Genomic DNA, 18,455 nt, shown 5'->3' on the forward strand with positions numbered 1-18,455 from the left:
TGCAGCAGGGTTCTTGCAAGAGAAACCTCTCGCTCTCTGGGACACACGCTGGGTACAGTCCCAGTAATGCTGCTGTCTGCCCTCTTAGCTTCCTGGGGAGGCCACTCAGCAAGAGAAAGAAAGGGGACAAATCCCTTGTTTTCAGGCTCTGGCTTCTCCATATCTTTGGATTCTAACAGGCTTATAAACAAGCTCAAGTTGGATGTCTCGGAAAAAGCACTTGAAAGGCAATGGTGATAAAAAAAGAAGCTATGGTTTCAGATTAACAGACGCAAGAACACAGAGGAGTTTCCCGCTCTTTCTCAGGCTCCCTGACTCGGTCTTTCACTATCGTTCTGGCATCCTCTCCTTCGCATCCTGCCAGCCCAGTTTTCTCTTCTGCTCCTGGCCTTCCTCAGCCCTCCTAGGGGAATGAGGAGAAAGCTGACGAAGCTTTTCCTTCAAAAGGTAAACAGGTCTGCCTGAACCTCTCTGTTGGCAGAAAAAGATACAGAAAAATGTGTTTGTAGATTAAGGGGAGGCTTAAAACAGCAAACAAACCTCAGTCACTCGGCAGGGAATATTTGAAATGGTTTTGAAAGCTAGAATTCTTTTTAACCAATTGAGGTTCACAGCAGCAATTAAATCCTCATGCAGCCGTGTATCACCTCTGAGCACAGGCACTGGGCTAGAAATGGGAAAAGTGAGAATGAGGAAATAATAACTTCCAACTATTATACACTGAACTCCAGTATTTACAAAGGAGGGGGCTCAAATGGGGCCACAGGCTCTGCTGTAAGAGAGAATGACAGACCCTTTTCCTGGAGGTGGGAGGAGGACAGCAGGCTTTTCTGTACTTCTACTGTGAAAGGAAAGCAACTCCACATGCTTGACTTCGAAGGAAAGTAACCTGTTATGTTCTGTCTACTGCTCTACCAAGAAAAGCCACTAACTAAAATCAGTGCTTGTACAGTTACCACTTAAGTATAATACATCACTTATATGGACACGTACAAACACACACATGACAAAACCAAAATATAATGGTTCTTAAGTTTCCCCTACTTTGGCTGAGGGGAGGGAGGGGTAGAGAGTGATTGCTAATGGGTGTGGGGTTTCTTTTTGGAATGTTGAACATGTTCTGGAATTAGTGGTGATGGTATCACAACCTTGTGAATATACTAAAAACCACTGAACTGTATGCACTTTAGAAGGGTGAATTTTATGTTATATAAATTATATCTCAATTTTTTAATTGTATGAGAAAAAGATCACCTTTCTTTTTTTTAATTTTGATAATTACAAGTGTTTTGACACTGACAATACAAAACCCTGTGAGGATGTGGAGCAGGAAGAATTCTCATTCCTTGCGGGTAGGAATGTGAAATGGTACAGCCACTTTGGAAGACAGTTTGATGGTTTCTTAAAACTCAGCACACTCTTACTGTAAATCCAGCAATCGCTCTCTCCTCAGTATTTACCCAAAGGAGTTGAAAACTTATGTTCATACAAAAAGCTGCACATGGATATTCATAGGAGTTCTATGTTCATAACTGACAAAATGTGGAAGCCACCAAGATGTCCTTTAGTAAGCGAATGGATAAACAGTGGTATATCCAGATAATGGAATATTATTCAGTGCTAAAAAGAAATGAGCTATCAAGCCATGTAAAGACATGGGAGAATCTTAAATGCATATTACTAACTGAAAGAAGATAATCTGTAAAGACTACATACATACTGTATGATTCCAGCTGTATGACATTCTGGAAAAGGCAAAACTATGAAGACAGTAAAAAGATCAGTGGTTACCAGGGCTTGGGGGCAGCAGGGGAAGTGGGAGGGGGAAAGGAAGGATGAACACGTGGAACATAGAGGATTTTTAGGGCAGTGAAAATTTTCTGTATGATACCACACATTTGTCCAAACCCCCAGAATGTAAACTATGGACTTTGGGTGATTATGATGTGTCAATATAGGTTTATCAATTGTAACAAATGTACCACTCTAGTAGAGGGGTGTTGTTAATGGAAGAGGCTGTGCACGTGTGGGGCTGGGGGCATATGGGAAATCTCTGGTCCTTCCCCTCAATTTTGCTGTGAACCCAAAACTTCTCTAAAAAGATAAAGTCTTTTTTTTTTTCAAAGAAAAGTACTTGGGAATTTCAAAGTAAAGGCAAACTTAGGAAAATGCAAAAAAGAATCAAATTTGCAAAAATACCCATGGGTTTAGAAAGAAGGAAAGAGAGGAAAGATACTTCTATGAAAAGCTACTGGCTGCTTTGAGCAAAGAATAACAATCACAGATGGGAAATGGTCCTAGCTGCTCAAATAATAATCATCTAAACAAGAAACAGGATGAAATGTCTGCTACGCAGGCAAAGGAAATCACCGAGTGTGAATGTTTTATGTTCTGTCTGTTTTAAAACTAGTATGCAGTTTATGAGCCTGATGTATACATTGATTTTGGTGAAGCTCAGTCAATCCCATAAGTGACTCTTATCACATTATCCTTAAGGATAAGTTAAAATTATGAGTGGAAGACTAGTTTGGTGACACCTAATTATTGCTCAGAGGCTCATATTTTTTATTAAATTAGGAGATGCCCAGGAAAGAATCTATAAAACAGAATATGAGCAAAAAGCAGCTTTCCCTTGCTCTTTAATAGAATTCTATCCTTTATCCATTCAGCGACACGTGTCACTATAAGAGTCTTGGTGATCTGTATGTTTTGTGCTTCTGAGATTACTCTTCTCCACGTAACCTGGATAAGCAATTTTTAAAGGATGTCTTTTAATATCAAATGTAAGCTACATATTCCCTCTATTTTTCAGTACCAAACAGCAGTATGTATTTTTATTACATAGTTTTGAGGAGCCTGCCGTGGCTGGTATTGCTGTGTCTGACTTTCAAAGTAATTAAACAGATGAGCCCGCCATTCTGGTGTCTACTGAGGGTCTGCCTTTGTTTTCCAGCTCCCTGTGTGCCTCTCTGGTGCTGTGATGATTTGCTGGAATGCAACCACTCAACCTCTGTTTCCGTCACATCCCTGGTCTGTATTTATTATCATTATTACCCAGCCATTAATGCTCAGCCACACAATGTGAAAATGTTCTTCTACTGCATCCTTGTACTGTTTTTCAATTTCCTTTGTCTGTTGCCTCTCTCCAACTCCAAAAATTCAATAATAGCAGGACGGAAGCACAAATAGGATCTCTGGGAGTATCAGGCATTCCCACATGATCATTCTCATGTGGATGGGCCTTAAAGAGCTCTGTGGTCCATCCCGACAAGGCTTTCCCTGAAGTGGGACTGACCTTCTTCCTCACGGGGCACTGGAATCAGCTCAGCTTTAAACTATTTGGTATAGAATCCAAAGTAGAATATAAATCCAATTTATCATATTCTGACAGGATTTGGCCATTTGGATGAATAATTATCCAAATTGATTTCTCTTCTTTCGCAATATACTTTTCCACACTCAGACTCACTCCATGATGGCTTTAATTCCACAGCGTCCATTTGAGCAATAACCATTTTGTATTCCATTTGTTTTCACTGTCTAACTTTAAGACAGCTGTTTCCTAACTTCCCTACAAACAGCTTTGAATTGGAGAGCCACAACTAGGATTTCCAATGAAACAGAGGATCCTAGAATTGGAGAGCTAAGAGGGAATCTGAGAAATGCCAAATAAAACACCACATTTTAAAGATAAGAAAAATGAAGCTCAGAGAGGTCAAGCAACTCACCCAAAATCACACAGCTAATTACTGAGAACTAGAACTGCAAACTTGGCCTCCTGATGCCTTATTCCATGCTCTTTCCCCCCTGACCACCAGTCTCCTAATTCATTTATGCTTTATTCTTCACCCACTCACCAAAATAAATAAATAAATATAGCTTCACATTTTCACATTAGAGATTATCCTCTTTGTCCCCTTAATGTATTTCTTAAAGAGCACATGATAAAATAATCAAGTGGATAATATTTTTATCATTAAATATGTTGGAAATTATGTCCCCAGTCAGTTTTCATTAAAGAACAAAGAGCACTATATGCAAAAGTGTCCCACAAAATAAAGATTTTTAAAAAAACAAAGTTCTCTGAAAATCTGAAAGTGAACTAATAAAATCGGCAAGTATACCAGACCAAATACATCAACTATCTAAGTTGTATATAAAATATAGACAGATAACACACATTAAAAAAACAACTGCTATATATCCAATATAAAAGTAATATATTAGCACTATTAAACATAAATCACATTTTTAATTTATCCATTGCTTGGTATATTAGAATATATTAAAATTTATTGAAATAGTGTCAATAATTCATTCTATTTTAAAACCATTCAAGGTAGTAGAAGCTAAGACTCCCATTTTACTCAGCTTTCCTTGTGGCACACAGAGACAATTCCGAGGTGTCATAGCCAGGTTAAACTAAAATACATTCTAAATTCACATTTTTGTTACTGTTGCTATTGGTAATCATCATCATCATCATCATCATCATCATCATCCGATTGAAGGCATTTTAAATTAGTACTCTACCTCACCCTCTCCAATTTACTCAAAACACTCTTCATCGCCAGATAAACTCCTTGAGCAAATCAAAGAGCCAGCAGTCAGAGCACTTCACACTCTCTAAATGCCATAAAAACAACTGTTGGGACTAGGGTCCTCAAAGTCCTTCTCACAGCATGACAAAGAAAAGCACAGACTGGTAACCTGAATGCCCATGTTAAAAGTGAACTTTGGAAAGACAAGAGCTGTAAGTTTCACCAAAAGAGAATCAAATAACTAGTTTCACACTGGCTGACACTTCATGTGGTGGGGCTCTGAAGATCTCCCCGCACTGGAGATGAATGGCTTTAGTAGCTCAGTATCTGACCCCTGACAGCAAATCCAGAATGGCAGGATCTACAAAGTGAAACTGCTCCAGGAATTGGCATAGAGGTTGCCTTGACTCTTTGGTTAAACACCTATCAGGGCTGCATAAGTTAAACCTTTGCAAGAACTGGTAAAAATTAACTCCTGAGGAAAGAACCAGGGAGCTATAACCCCCAAAATTTCCAGAGTTCAAACAAAGCCAGGAATGTGTGTATGTACATTGGTGTGTATACGAAAAATTTATCAAGTGAACTTCTGCTTTCAACCATGACAAAGTTTCAGACATCACACCAGGCAGAGTAGGGATATGATAGAATCCACAGGACATACAGTAGAAACCTTAGAAGTCTCTTGTCGTAATAGTAAAGTTTGCCCTAGATAGAGGCTACTCTAGAATGCACTCACCACCCCCTGGCAAAATCAATAAATAACTGTCTGCCAAAATAAAACTGTACACTCTTTAAAGAAATACAACAAAATATACCAATATGCAACCTAAAATTAACAAGTTCAAGTATCTAAGGAAAATTAAGATATATGAAGAAGGAAGAAAAAGTGACTCATAACCAGAAGAAAATCAGTTAGTAGGAAGACAGAAATAATATAATTAGCAGAAAAAAATGTTAAAACAGCTATAATAAAAATACTCAAAATACTTAAGGACCTAAAATAAAAGATGAACATAATGCAGAAAGAAGTAGAAAATATAAAAGATGAAATTTCTATACATAAATAATATAATATGTGAAATAAAACATTCACTGGGTGGACTAAACAACAGATTAGACACTGAAAAAAATCAGTGTAAAGAGGAACAAAGAAAAGGATATCAGCAAATTTCATGTTAAAAACAATACAATCCAAAAGACAGCAGAGCAGTAGCTTTAAAATACTTGAAGAAAAAACTATCAATCTAGAATTATATACTCAGTGAAAATATCTTCAAAAATTAAAGGGAAACTAAGTTTTTATTTCAGACATAATAAAGTTGAAAGATTCATTAGCAGTAGAACTTTCCTGCAAGAAATGTTAATGAAAATCCTTCAAGCAGAAGGAAAATAATACCAGATGGAAACATGGATCTATACAAAGGAATAAGGAGCATAAGAAATGGTACCTATAGGGATAAACACAAAACTTTTTAACTTATTACTTAAATCTCTTTAAAGGTTAATTGATTGTTTGAAACAAAAATAATATAACATTTCATGTTAATAATATTAATATATAATATAATATATAATCAAATGATAATATAATTAATTGAAGGTAGATTATGATAAGTTAAAGATTAAAATATGTAGTTAAAGCAATTGCCAAAATACACAAAGAACTAAGTAAAAAATACTTGATTTATCCAAAAGCCCCCCAAAAAGGAAAAAAAGGATAAAAAACAAAAACACAAAAAATATATAAAAATAGTAGACTTACACCCAATCATATTACATTAGAGTGTAAATGGTTTAAACCTCCCAATTAAATGCAGATTGTCAGGTTAGATTAATAAGCAAGACACACACACACACACACAAAACCCAGTGTTGCCAAGGAGTCCACTTTATATGCAAAGACACAAATAGGTTAAAAGTAAACGGATAGAAAAAACACCATGTTGAAAAAAAAATCAAATGAGAGCTGAGTGGCTATATTAACATCAGAAAATTTGATTACAGAGCAAAAAATACCACTAGAAGTTAATGGAATCATTTTCTAATAACAGAAAAGTCAATCAAGAAGAAATAAGACTCAAAAATATACAAACAGCTTATGCAGCTCAATATCAAAAAAACAAACAACCCAATCAAAACAATGGGGGAAGATGTAAATGACATTTCTCCAAAGAAGACATACAGATGGCTAAAAAGCACATGAAAAGATGCTCAACATCACTAACTATTAGAGAAATATAAATCAAAACTACAATGAGGTATCACCTCACACTGGTCAGAATGGTCATCATCACAAAATCTACAAACAATAAATGCTGAAGAGGGTGTGGAGAAAAGGGAACCCTCCTGCACTGTTGGTGGGAATGTAAATTGGTACAGCCACTATGGAGAACAGTATGGAGGTTCCTTAAAAAACTGAAAATAGAGCTATCATGTGATCCAGCAATCCCACTCCCAGGCATATATCCAGAGAAAACCATAATTCTTTTCAAGTATACACAGAACATTTACCAATATAGACATTATTTGGTCCATAAAACAAATGTCAATAAATTTAAAAGAATTCAAGTCATATAAACATGTTCTTTGACTACAATGGAATTAAATTAGAAGTCCATAGCAAAAACATATGTGGAAAATCCTGGAAATTTTTGAAACCAAATAACACACTTCTAAATAACCAACGGGTCAAAACAGAAAGTAAGATGAAATTAGAAAGTATGAAAACATTAAAACTACAGCATCACAAAAGTTTTGGAATACAGCAAAAGCAGTGGTTGGAGGGAAATTTATAGCACTAAACACCTATATAGAAAAGAAAAAAGCTACCCAACCAATGACTTCAGCTTCCACCTTAAGAACTAGAAAATGAGCAAATTAAACCCTAATAAGCAGAAAACAGAAAAAAGCAATTAAATAAGAAACATAAAAATAATAGAGCAAATCAATGAAACCAAATGTTTGTTCTTTGAAAGATCAATAAAATTAATAAACCTCTATCTAGACAGATTAGGGAAAAAAGAGAAGTCAAAATTAGCAATATCAGGAATGAAAGAGTAACATCACTACACATTTTACAGATATTAAAAGGATACTATAGGAATATTATAAACAACTTTATGCCAATAAGCTCAACAACTTAGATGTAAAGGACAAATTTCTCGTAAGATACAACCTACCAAAGCTCACTCAAGAAGAAATAGATAACCTGAGTGGTCTTATCTTTACTAAATAAATTGAATTTGTAGTTAAACACCTCCCCACAATGAAAACTCCAGGTTCATATGGCTTCACCAAAGAATTCCACCAAATATTAAAAAAAAGAAATAATACCAATTCTACACAAGCTCGTTCAGAAAATTAAAGAGGAGGAACCTTTACTAACTCATCCTATGAGGCTGGCATTACCCAAATACTGAAACAAGACACATACTACAAGAAAAGAAAACAGACCAATGCACCCCCCCCACCCATGTACGCAGCTGCAAACGTTAACAAAATTTTATCAAATCAAATCCAAGAATATATAAAAAGGATAATACACCATGACCATTTAAAAACTGTTAATCCATTTAATTCATCTAATTTATCATATTAACAGAGTAATATGATCATGTAATAAATGCAGAAAAAGTATTTGACAAAATCCAGCATACATTCTTGTTAAAAAAAAAAAACTCTTAGGAAATTAGGAATAGAAGTAAAGGGCATCTAGGAAAAACAGCTAATAGCATATTTAATGGTGAAAGACTGAATGCTTTCCCTCTGAGATCAAGAAGATCTGGACGACTGCTCTCACCACTTTTATTCAAGATTGTACTGGAGATTCAACCAGTGCAGAAAGAAGTAGACTATATTTAAATACAGATATCATAATTGTCTATGTAGAAAATCCTATAGAATACAGAAAAAAACGCTACTAAAACTAACAAATAAGTTTAGCAAGGTCACAAGGTAAAAATCAATATCATTACACAAAAAGCAGTTGTATTTCTATGTACTAACAGTGAGCAATTAGAAATCAATATTTTAAAACAATATCTTTTATAATTGCATTAAAAATGTGAACTACTTAGGAGAATAAATCTGAGAAAAGATGGGCAAGGCCTGTACACTGAAAACCACAAACATTGCTGAGAGAAATTAAAGCCCTAAATAAAGGGAGAGACGTGACTTGTAAAAGGATTTGAAGATTCAATACTTTAAGATGTCAATTCTCCCCAAATTGATCTATAGAGTTAATGCAATCTCAATCAAAATTCCAGTCGGATTTCTTTGTAGAAATTTACAAGCTTTCTAAAGTTCATATGGAAATATAGAAAACCTCGAATAGCCAAAACAACTGTGGGAAAAGGAAATCAGAATACTTATGTTACCTAAATTCAAGACTTATAAAGCTACAGTAGGAAGCAATATAGTAGTGCCATCAAATAGATACACAGATCAATGAAACAGAACACAGTCCAAAAATATACCCACAAACATGTTATCAATTGATTTTCAACAAAGGTGCAAAGGGATTCAGTGGGGAAAGAATAATCTTTTCAATAAGTTGTGCTGGAACAAATAAAGAACCATAATCAAAACAAAAACAGAAACAACTTCCATCTTTACCTCTATTCTATATAAAAAAATTAACTTAAAATGGGTCATAGAGCTAAAATGTAAAACCTAAAACCTTTTAAAACCTTTAGAAACCTTTATGTTTCTAGAAGAAAACATAAAGAGAAAATCGTTGTGACTTTGGGTTAGGTGAAGATTTCAAAGATAGGTCACAAAAAGAAGACTTGAACAGTTTACCAAAGAAGAAAATTGTACACATCATTGAGAGAAAAATGAGATGTTTTACAGACTAAGAATTGAAGTACCACTGTCTCTGATATTATCCCTGATCTTACCAGAGGAAAATTATCTGCCAGCATATGCCACTTACATTCTTGTATTACACTGACTTGAAGATAGGACTCACCTCAACTGTTCGATTTTAAACTTGAAATTAGAAATTATATCAGGTTTATTTTGACATCTCTCAGTCTATCCCAGGTCCTGGCATGATGCCTGCTTCACTGATGCAAGTGTTAAGTGCATAAAGGTAGATGAATTGTAGGTATATATGGAAATCCTTTTGTAAGTGAATGTTTTATTGAAGAAACACGTTGCAGAAAATTATTTTGTAAGTTTAATAATTTTATAATTTCTTTTTTATGTGTTCTAGAAAAGTTTGAATTTCATTAAGGAAAATAAGTACCTATCTTCTTCCTCCTTCCAAATTTAAGGCTTTTCCTTTAAACTCAAGGTTGCATTTAAAAAAAAAAAAAAAAACCAACTTGTTTTTAAAAACCATTATCTGAAGTTAATCACTATTCTCTAATTTCCTTTCTCTCACAGACCTCCAAGTTGTAGAAATCGGTTCCAGGCAGTGCCAGCTCCTAAAAGATAACAAAGCTATGCTATTATGGAAGCAAAGAGGAAACAGAAGACTGGGGAGAGGGAGGGGAAGAAATACCACACAAACTTTCATGGAAATCCAGTGTCCTTGAGTTGCAGGTATTGCCCCAGAGACAACTGCCAGGATGCTTCTGGCCTCAAATGACATTCTGAAGAAAGGCAGATGCCTCAGCTATGAGAGCCTCGGGAGAGCAGGGATCTGTGAGTTGACAGCCATCTTTTCTTTTCCAGTCTCACAGTGACAGAGAACAAACTCCAAAAAGCATCAAAGTGATCTAGGTTTTTCCATTTCTGAAGTCTTGCTTCAGGTGGGGCACACTGATGCCAAAGAAAAAAGAAAGGCCATCTGCCACAGAGCAGGACAGATTTTGAAAGTGGATACAGCTAACCACAGAAAGCCAGCCTCACATAATGCCTGAACAGTAACAAACAAACAGGCAGGGACCAAGTAGACCCCCAGAGTCTATTTACTTTCAATAAATATTTATCAGACATAGACATACAAACTTGTCCCCCTTCTGGTAAGCTCTGAAGCCTGCCTAGATAAACCTTATTTTATTGCCATCATCAGTTTCCAGAGCTCTGTACCAACCAGCCACCCTGGCTAATGTTTGTTTCTCATTTTCCATTTGTTATTTGTTAAATTTAACTTTTAATTTTGAATGAAACATAAAATCACAGAAGTGTGTGTGTGTGTACATATATATATATATATATACATGAAAAGGAGAAGTGCAAATTGGCAGTTTTAGACTAACCCAGGATTTTGCTCCTTTAATTCACTAAAGGTCTGATGGGACTTCGTTAAATAGGTTACTTCGCCAGTCTCATTTATAAGACCTATAGGATGTTATAATTAGGTGTTTTTGAAAAATGACAACAAAGCTGAATTTCATAGAATTCAGAGGGGAAAAAGAGATAGATTAAAAAGAGGGCAGTGAATTGGTTGCTACTGAATTTCTTAGCCTGTGTGACCACCTAACTTTTCTGAAGAAAATGACTAACATGTCGGATAGAAAATGTTGTATTCAAATAAGTGGTTATTGATTTAGAATGAAGATGATCTGAGCATCTTTAAAGGCAGGAACTTTTAGAAAAGGAGAGATTTAGCCATAAAAAAAGAATGAAATAATGTCATTTTCAGCAACATGGATGATCTAGAAACTGTCATACTAAGTGAAGTAAGTCAGACAGAGAAAGACAAATATCATATGATATCACTTATATGTGGAATCTAAAATATGACACAAATGAACTTACAAAAGACTCACTGACATGGAAAACAAACTTACGGTTACTGAAGGGGAAAGGGGGTGAGGAGGGGATAAATTGGGAGTTTGAGATTAGCAGACACAAACTACTAAATGTAAAATAGATAAATAACAAGGTCCTACGTATAGCACAGGGAACTATATTCAATATCCTGTAATAAACCATAATGGAAAATAATATGTATATACATACATATGTATAACTGAATCACTTTGCTGTACACCAGAAACTAACACATTGTAAACCAACTATACTTCAATTAAAGAAAAAAAAGAAACAAAGAAAGAAAAGGAGAGATTGATCTGTAAGGGAGGGGCCCAAGGGGACTGAGCAAGCCTGCCAAGGAGGCAGGAAGGCAGGGTTCAAGCTTAGCAAAATCCTGTTTTTCTCCGTCAGGTACAGAGGGAAGGGCGATGAAGAGCTGTAATGGATAAAGTATGTGTGTGTGTCTCTATGTGTACGTAGATACGTGCACGGGTGTGTGCACATGCACGTATTCAGACTGTTTCTATTTATTGAGAACTTCCTTCCAGTTAGTTCTTGCCAGTAGATCCTTGCTGGCTACCACTAGGGCACGCTGCTCTTGGTACCTGGGCTTGAGAGTTAATAAATACTTGGAATCTCACCCTCACATGTTCCGTACATTTTGTTAAGCACTCCTATCCATCCATTTACCAGACTGTCCCCAAACACAGGAAAAGCCTGCAGGCCTTAGATATGACAGTCTGCCTTGTGCCACACGTTATAGTTTGAATTTAGACTCCAGTGTTACACATGAAAATGTAAGGGTATAAATGTTACTTGGGAGCTTCCCTGGTGGCGCAGTGGTTGAGAATCTGCCTGCCAATGCAGAGGACACGGGTTCGAGCCCTGGTCTGGGAAGATCCCACATGCCGCGGAGCAACTAGGCCCGTGAGCCACAATTACTGAGCCTGTGCGTCTGGAGCCTGTGCTCCGCAACAAGAGAGGCCGCGATAATGAGAGGCCCGCGCACCGCGATGAAGAGTGGCCCCCACTTGCCGCAACTAGAGAAAGCCCTCGCACAGAAACGAAGACCCAACACAGGCATAAATTAATTAATTAATTAATTAATTAATTAAAAAAAAAAAGTTACTTGGCTATGGTTTAAAAATTTCCTTGGGATGCTCCAAGCAGTGGCCTGGGTACCACAAGTGCTGTGGGAGGCCCAACCTCTAAATGTCTGGTCACCCTTTATGTGGATGGGAACCAGACCCCTAAATGTCTCCTCTCACCTTAAAGGTCGGACTACACCCCGGTCACCCAACGAGAAGGAGGCTCAGTAAACCACACGTGGACAAAAGATAGCTTTACTGACATCCAGCCTCTCCCACTGTCGAAGTAGTCCTTGGCTGCATTCGTGCTGCAGTGGCAGAGTTGAATAGTTGCCACAGAGGTGCTATGGACCACAAAGCTGAAAATATTTACATCTGACTCTTTACAGGAAGTGTGCTGACCCCTGGCCCAGAGCAAAAGAAAATGTGCTTTTGCTGGTGCAGGCTGCTGCTGTGTGCCACCTCGGACAGGTCTAGAGACATCCGTCCCCGCCTCCAGATTAAGAGTGCAGACGGTTTCCTGAGGAGCCATGGCGCTTAGCACACCCGCCCCACTTCTTCCCCAGGAGCACAGGCTGCGTCCTCCGGGCACACTGACAAACTCTTAACCCATGACTCTCCTCCCTGGACCTCAGGAAGAATGGGAGGCTCAACTAAACCTCGCCTGTGCTCTTTTCATACTCTGAGTCGGAATCTTTGTATAAAGGTCCACTTATCTAGAGAAAAGTGCTCTAAATTCCATTCCTGGATTTAGAAAGTTAGTTTTTAATAATCCAAATGTGCAGAAAAATACTCTAATGGCAATCTGAGTAAATAAAATTTCAATGCTTCAGTTGATTTCTCCAGAAAGCCTGTTTAAACCTGTTTAATCTTCCCTGGTACATCTAGGAAAAACCATAACTGAAAAATTCAATCGGTCACGTGATATGAGAATTCAGAGGCTTGACTTATTCTGTTGAATGAACAAAGAGCAAGATCTGGAAACAAAGACTTTAGGCCCTTAACGTGACTCTAAAGAATGTACGAGAAAACTGAAAACCGTGAATTTTTAATATTACAAGTTAAGGAAGACAATGACTCCAGAACAAAATCTATCGGCGCGAAGGTATGACCTCTGACAGACAGAACAGCAACACGATGTCACTGACCACTGGAGGATCAAGCTCCTCCTGGAAGGAATGGTTGGTTCCAAGACCCTTCTGCAATTCACAGGACCATGGCCTCATTTTCCTATTACATGCCGAAGGCCAATGAGCCAGTTTTTAAAAGTGACAATTTTTCTAGTGTTTGAAGTCAGGCAAAAACATCAAGCAAAAACCATTGCAGTTTACTTACCACGTTATGAAGGAAAAAAGATGGCTTCTGACAAAACTTGCTAGTCTATTATGAAAGTTAGTTTGTGGGGAGGTTCCAAGGAGTTGGGAGAGGAGTATTCATCATGTGCAGTGAGATATACCATAGAAAATACAGAACCAACCCGGCCGCTATCAGAAGCACGATCAGTTTTCTGTGTATCTATTTTACAGCACCTTAAGCCTAGGATTGCACAGCATACACATTCTCTTAAAGAGAAATACTGAAGTAAGAAAACAGCTGATCAGTGTTTGTTATTTAATATTTTTATTTTTCTTAACTGAAAATGAATAAAGAATATAACTAATTTCATCATTGTACAGAATTTACAATGTATAACCCCTCTCTCCCCTTTATACCCATTGTAGGAATGATCTAATAGAGCCTTGGGCAAGTAATCCAGGATAATCTCATATTGATGAATGCGTTTGGGTGTCAAATTTTGCATTCGTATTGTGAATTATATTTTCTGATGCCCTTCTTGATTACTCGTAACCTTCGTGGATCTCCCTGAACAAACTGGAAGCCAGTTTACAACCTCTCCTGATGAAAGCAAACAGAGGGTAACTTACCATCTTTTCAATGTCACTGCCCAGAAACACATGCAGTGTTTTACAATTCACAGCATGGCTTCATGTGCAATTGAGGTGGGACAAGGAAGGAGAGTAGGGAAAGACGTTTAAACAGTTCCCTAAAAATAGACTGTAATTCTTTATTCTCTGCCACTCAGAACATAACCACCAGAGCCCTAAATTTAATTCTTTTCTTCCATACTGTTTCTACCCACCCCAAGTTTGCCAGTCCCCTTTGGGCATGAAAAGATAGAAAGAAGAGGAAAAACTGAACATGCAGTGAAATAGAGGTATATGTAAGAGGAGCATCCATGGTCTGAATATTTAAAATAATACTTCAAAGAAATATTGAAGGAGCAAGTTTCTTCATTTGTCCTTATTTTAAGCATAAGAACACCTTACCTACTCTCACATGCCAAGGTCTTCTATAGGCAGCCATGGTCCATACCAATTATGGACCTTATACTTTATAGCATTTTAGAGTTTCACATTTATCATGTCTCATAGGTATTCTAATTACGAAGAAATGGAACCTGCAGATGTTAAGTGACTTGCCCAAGGTCACAGGACAAAGTAGAACAGTCTTTTGGGAAGAAATGAGGAAAGCTTTTACACCCAAATGATCAGTGTAAAGGCCACACATATCACCCAGAATAACTGAGGTGTTTCTTTCAGGATCCTCATTAAGTTCTGCTTAGTGTTTAAAATACAAATTTGAACGAGGTAATTATAAGCATTGGTCTGGAAGCAGATTTAAGGAACAAATTTAGTTTGTAAGTGGGCTGGAAACTGCTTGATCAGAGCCATTGCTAAGGGGAACTGCAATATTTGTATATCTAATGAATTAACCTAAGAACCTATAGCTGAGAGAGGAAGGAAGGGATTGGAAAAATTTATGTAGAAACAATGGAAAAACTCTATAATTGGTTTACGGAGGGACAACCACAGAATTCTACAGAGGTCACAATTACTGCACCATCATGTTACTTCCCCTCCATTTCTTGCTTAGCCAGAACTCTAAAAACTAAAGAAATCTAAAGACTAAGGAGGGGCATTTGACACTGTGAACCCATGCTTCTCTCTTGGACTGCGTCACTCCATAGGGAGTGCTCTGGAATGCTGTGGGAGAGCTTTTAGATTGTCGAAAGAACTAGGGGGCTTCTGGTATTTAATCGGCAGGGCCAGGAATGCTAGGAGTCCTACGATGCAGTGAACAGTCCTGCACGGAGAAAGAATCGTCCTGTGTCACACGTGACTTTCAAATACCCTGCTGGACACTGACCACAGGTGAAAGGCTTGTTTGTAATCATTGCAACCTAGAGCCCGATTCAGTTTTAGACTTAAGACAAAGGATTTTTTATGTACGGAATTTTCCAGGAACACAATTACTGTGTAAGTTGAGGGAAAACTGTGCTTTGTTTAGTTCGAATATCCACCCTTCTGGAAACTCAGGTCCTGTGCAGTAACACAGGACAAGCTCATCCGGCCCAGTCTCCACATGCAGGGTCTCCGTCCACACTGATTCTGCACGTCAGAGCGACCATTTGACTCCTTCACAGTGTCGTCTGCCTGAGCTGTGTCCCAACGTTTACATATTGAAACACTTACTATATAAAATATACTTTCCTTTTTTTATATATTACAGTTGGGGCATTATGTTGATTTTTAAAATTATGCGCACAAGGAGAGTATATTATCTGTAAATTTCATCTTGGGATTGATAAATGGGACAATGTATCTGATATGGTTGAAAGTCAGGGCCGTAGCCATTCTTTCTTTTCTGGAAAATCTCTCATTCCCGGCTTCTGGGACAATGCTATCTCCTGGTTTTCCTGAACCCCCCTTCCTTAGTCTACTTTACTGGCTCCTATTATACCCAACTCTTAAAAGCTGCAGTGTTCCGGAGTTTCATTCCCATCCCTCTATTTTTACTGATTTATCTCTCTTGCTTACTTGGACAGCTTTGACTAACACTTACTTGCCAAATGGCTAGACCCTGAGTTTCCCACTTCTTTTGCTGAATTTCACACCACATTTTCACTTGCCCACTGTGTACCACTTGTATTTTCTACCAGTGCAGTATCTCAAATGCAGCAAGTCCAAAACAGAACGCATTATCTGCCGTGCAAAGTCTGCTCCTCCTGTATTCCTGTTTTTCTTGGTTAAGGATGATATAATTTACCAAGTCTGCCAAATTAGAAAACTGGAATCATTTTAGAATAATACATCACTTTTAGACTTCCCGAAAGTAATTGCTCACCAAATCCAAACAAACTATTTTATATCTTGAATATTTCTAAAATCTGGAGCACAAGTTTTTGCACGTTTTCTGAAATACAATAAGTAGCATTACAGTCTTAATGTTACATGTGGTTTAACTCATTTTTACTTAAGTTATATAGCCTGTAAAACTATAATTTTATACAACTTTATGCACAAAGATGTTAAATATAAGGTTATTTATGAAAATTTGGAAACAACCAGCTAAAGGAATGGTTTGGTATTTTTATTACGCATCCATACAAAAGTGATTTTGTAGCCATTAAAATTATGCTAATGGAATGTCTTTATTATAATAAGAAATGTTTTTCATAGTATTCTATGAAAAATCAGGATCTAAAATTATCTCAACCATATAAATTATGCAGGGAAAAATGACTGGAATGAATCACTAATGGTGGTTTATCCCTGGTGAAAGGATTATAGATGATCTGTATTTTCCCCTTAATGTTTTCTTCTGCTATCTTCGTGATTTTCCACCATGCATGTTTTTCCTATAAGTAATTATTTTAAGTCCTTTTCAAGTCTTGTCGATAGTGCCTGGACCATAGTTCCATCACTTATAACAGCCTTCGCATACACTTTCCTTGCTTCCTGTATCTCTTCCCTTCTGTCCATCTTCCACACTGCTTTGAGATGAATATTTTCAAAATGTAGATTTGCCCCTGGAGTTCCCTTTCTGCTGGCTCCCTACCTGTGCAAAGGTCGAGGCGCAAACACATACACATGTCATAAAAAGATGGGAGAACCTGTCTCCCAAGTCTCTTTTTTCAGCCTCATCCCCTGCAATTCCTCACCAACAAACAGACCTTCCACCTTTGCTTGAACAAGCCATGGACTGTGGCATTCTTTTGCAAGTCTGTTTTCTTCGACAAAAATGTCCTTTTTCTCTTTTGCTGCCAGGTCAAATAACACATTTGTCCTTTAAGACTCTATTCAAATGCCATTACAGCCTGAAGCTTTTGCTGACAGAGATAGAGCCTCTCACACTCTCCTCCCAAATATTGTTGTGGATACTCTCTGTTAGCACTTATCTCTTGGTATGAGAGAGAAATGGCCACAGGAGTTCCTCTTCCTGGGAAAATACTGTGTCTTAGTCACCTTTGTATTCTGAGCCCTGATACAAGGTCTGCACTCAGAAAGCATTTGATGAATGACCAAATTAATGTATGCAGCCAAAAGCTGCAGGAAGAAAATCTTCAAGCGCCTCACATACCCAGATGGCTTGGAGGAGCTGAAGCCGAGTTTCTGACAAGACAAAAGGCAGAAGTAAACAGAATGTGCCGAAAGAAGAACACTAAGTTAAGTCAAGTTAGTTAGGAGGAAATGGCAGCTGGATTAATCAGTAATTGATAACTGGTGGAGATTGTTAGAAAAGATGAATTAAGCTTTTACATTAAAACAATACCTTGTGCCTACGTATTTATAATAGAGAAGTCTTTAACACTTTGGTTAAAACTGTGTTTTTGAGCAGTAAAATAAAGCCGCCATGGGAACACCTATGGGAAGCCGAGACACCGGATTAATACTCAAGGTACCATCACTTTGTCTGCACATCCTAACTTTTAAAATCTTAAAGCCTGGGCCACATTCCACATCAACTGAATCAGAATCTAAGTGCCGGGGCCCAGATGTCAGTATTTTTTAAAAGCTCCCACTGTTGAGAATCACTCATCTACATGAAAACAGTTTTCCCCAACTGCAGATCATCTCCCAAGAAGGAAATTAATACTTCATGATTATTTTCATTGTTAACTTTGTTCCTAAAAAGTGACAGCAAATGATATACTCAGTATCAAAGAAGGGTAAATAACAACAATGTAGTTTAAGTAACCTTCTTCACTCAAGGGGCGCCGATTTTTACTTTAGTTGATTTTTTTTCTATTCTCAAAATACATTTTCAATATAAAATTCAA

The 18,455-nt window shown here is 37.4% G+C and overlaps 1 protein-coding gene and 1 long non-coding RNA gene across 7 annotated transcripts in view; one reads left to right on the forward strand and one right to left on the reverse strand.

Annotated features, from left to right (window-relative positions):
• ARHGAP28 (Rho GTPase activating protein 28) overlaps positions 1-18,455 on the reverse strand; it is a 155,228-nt gene that overhangs the window by 75,801 nt on the left and 60,972 nt on the right. The gene's annotated exons all lie outside the window — the stretch shown is intronic.
• LOC118880242 lies at positions 344-10,145 on the forward strand. Its single transcript, XR_005016242.1, has 3 exons — positions 344-447; positions 2,954-3,030; positions 9,930-10,145. It is a non-coding gene; the product is annotated as an uncharacterized LOC118880242 (long non-coding RNA).

The sequence above is a fragment of the Balaenoptera musculus genome, chromosome 14 (genome assembly GCF_009873245.2).
Source record: "Balaenoptera musculus isolate JJ_BM4_2016_0621 chromosome 14, mBalMus1.pri.v3, whole genome shotgun sequence".
Classification (NCBI taxonomy): Eukaryota; Metazoa; Chordata; class Mammalia; order Artiodactyla; family Balaenopteridae; genus Balaenoptera; species Balaenoptera musculus.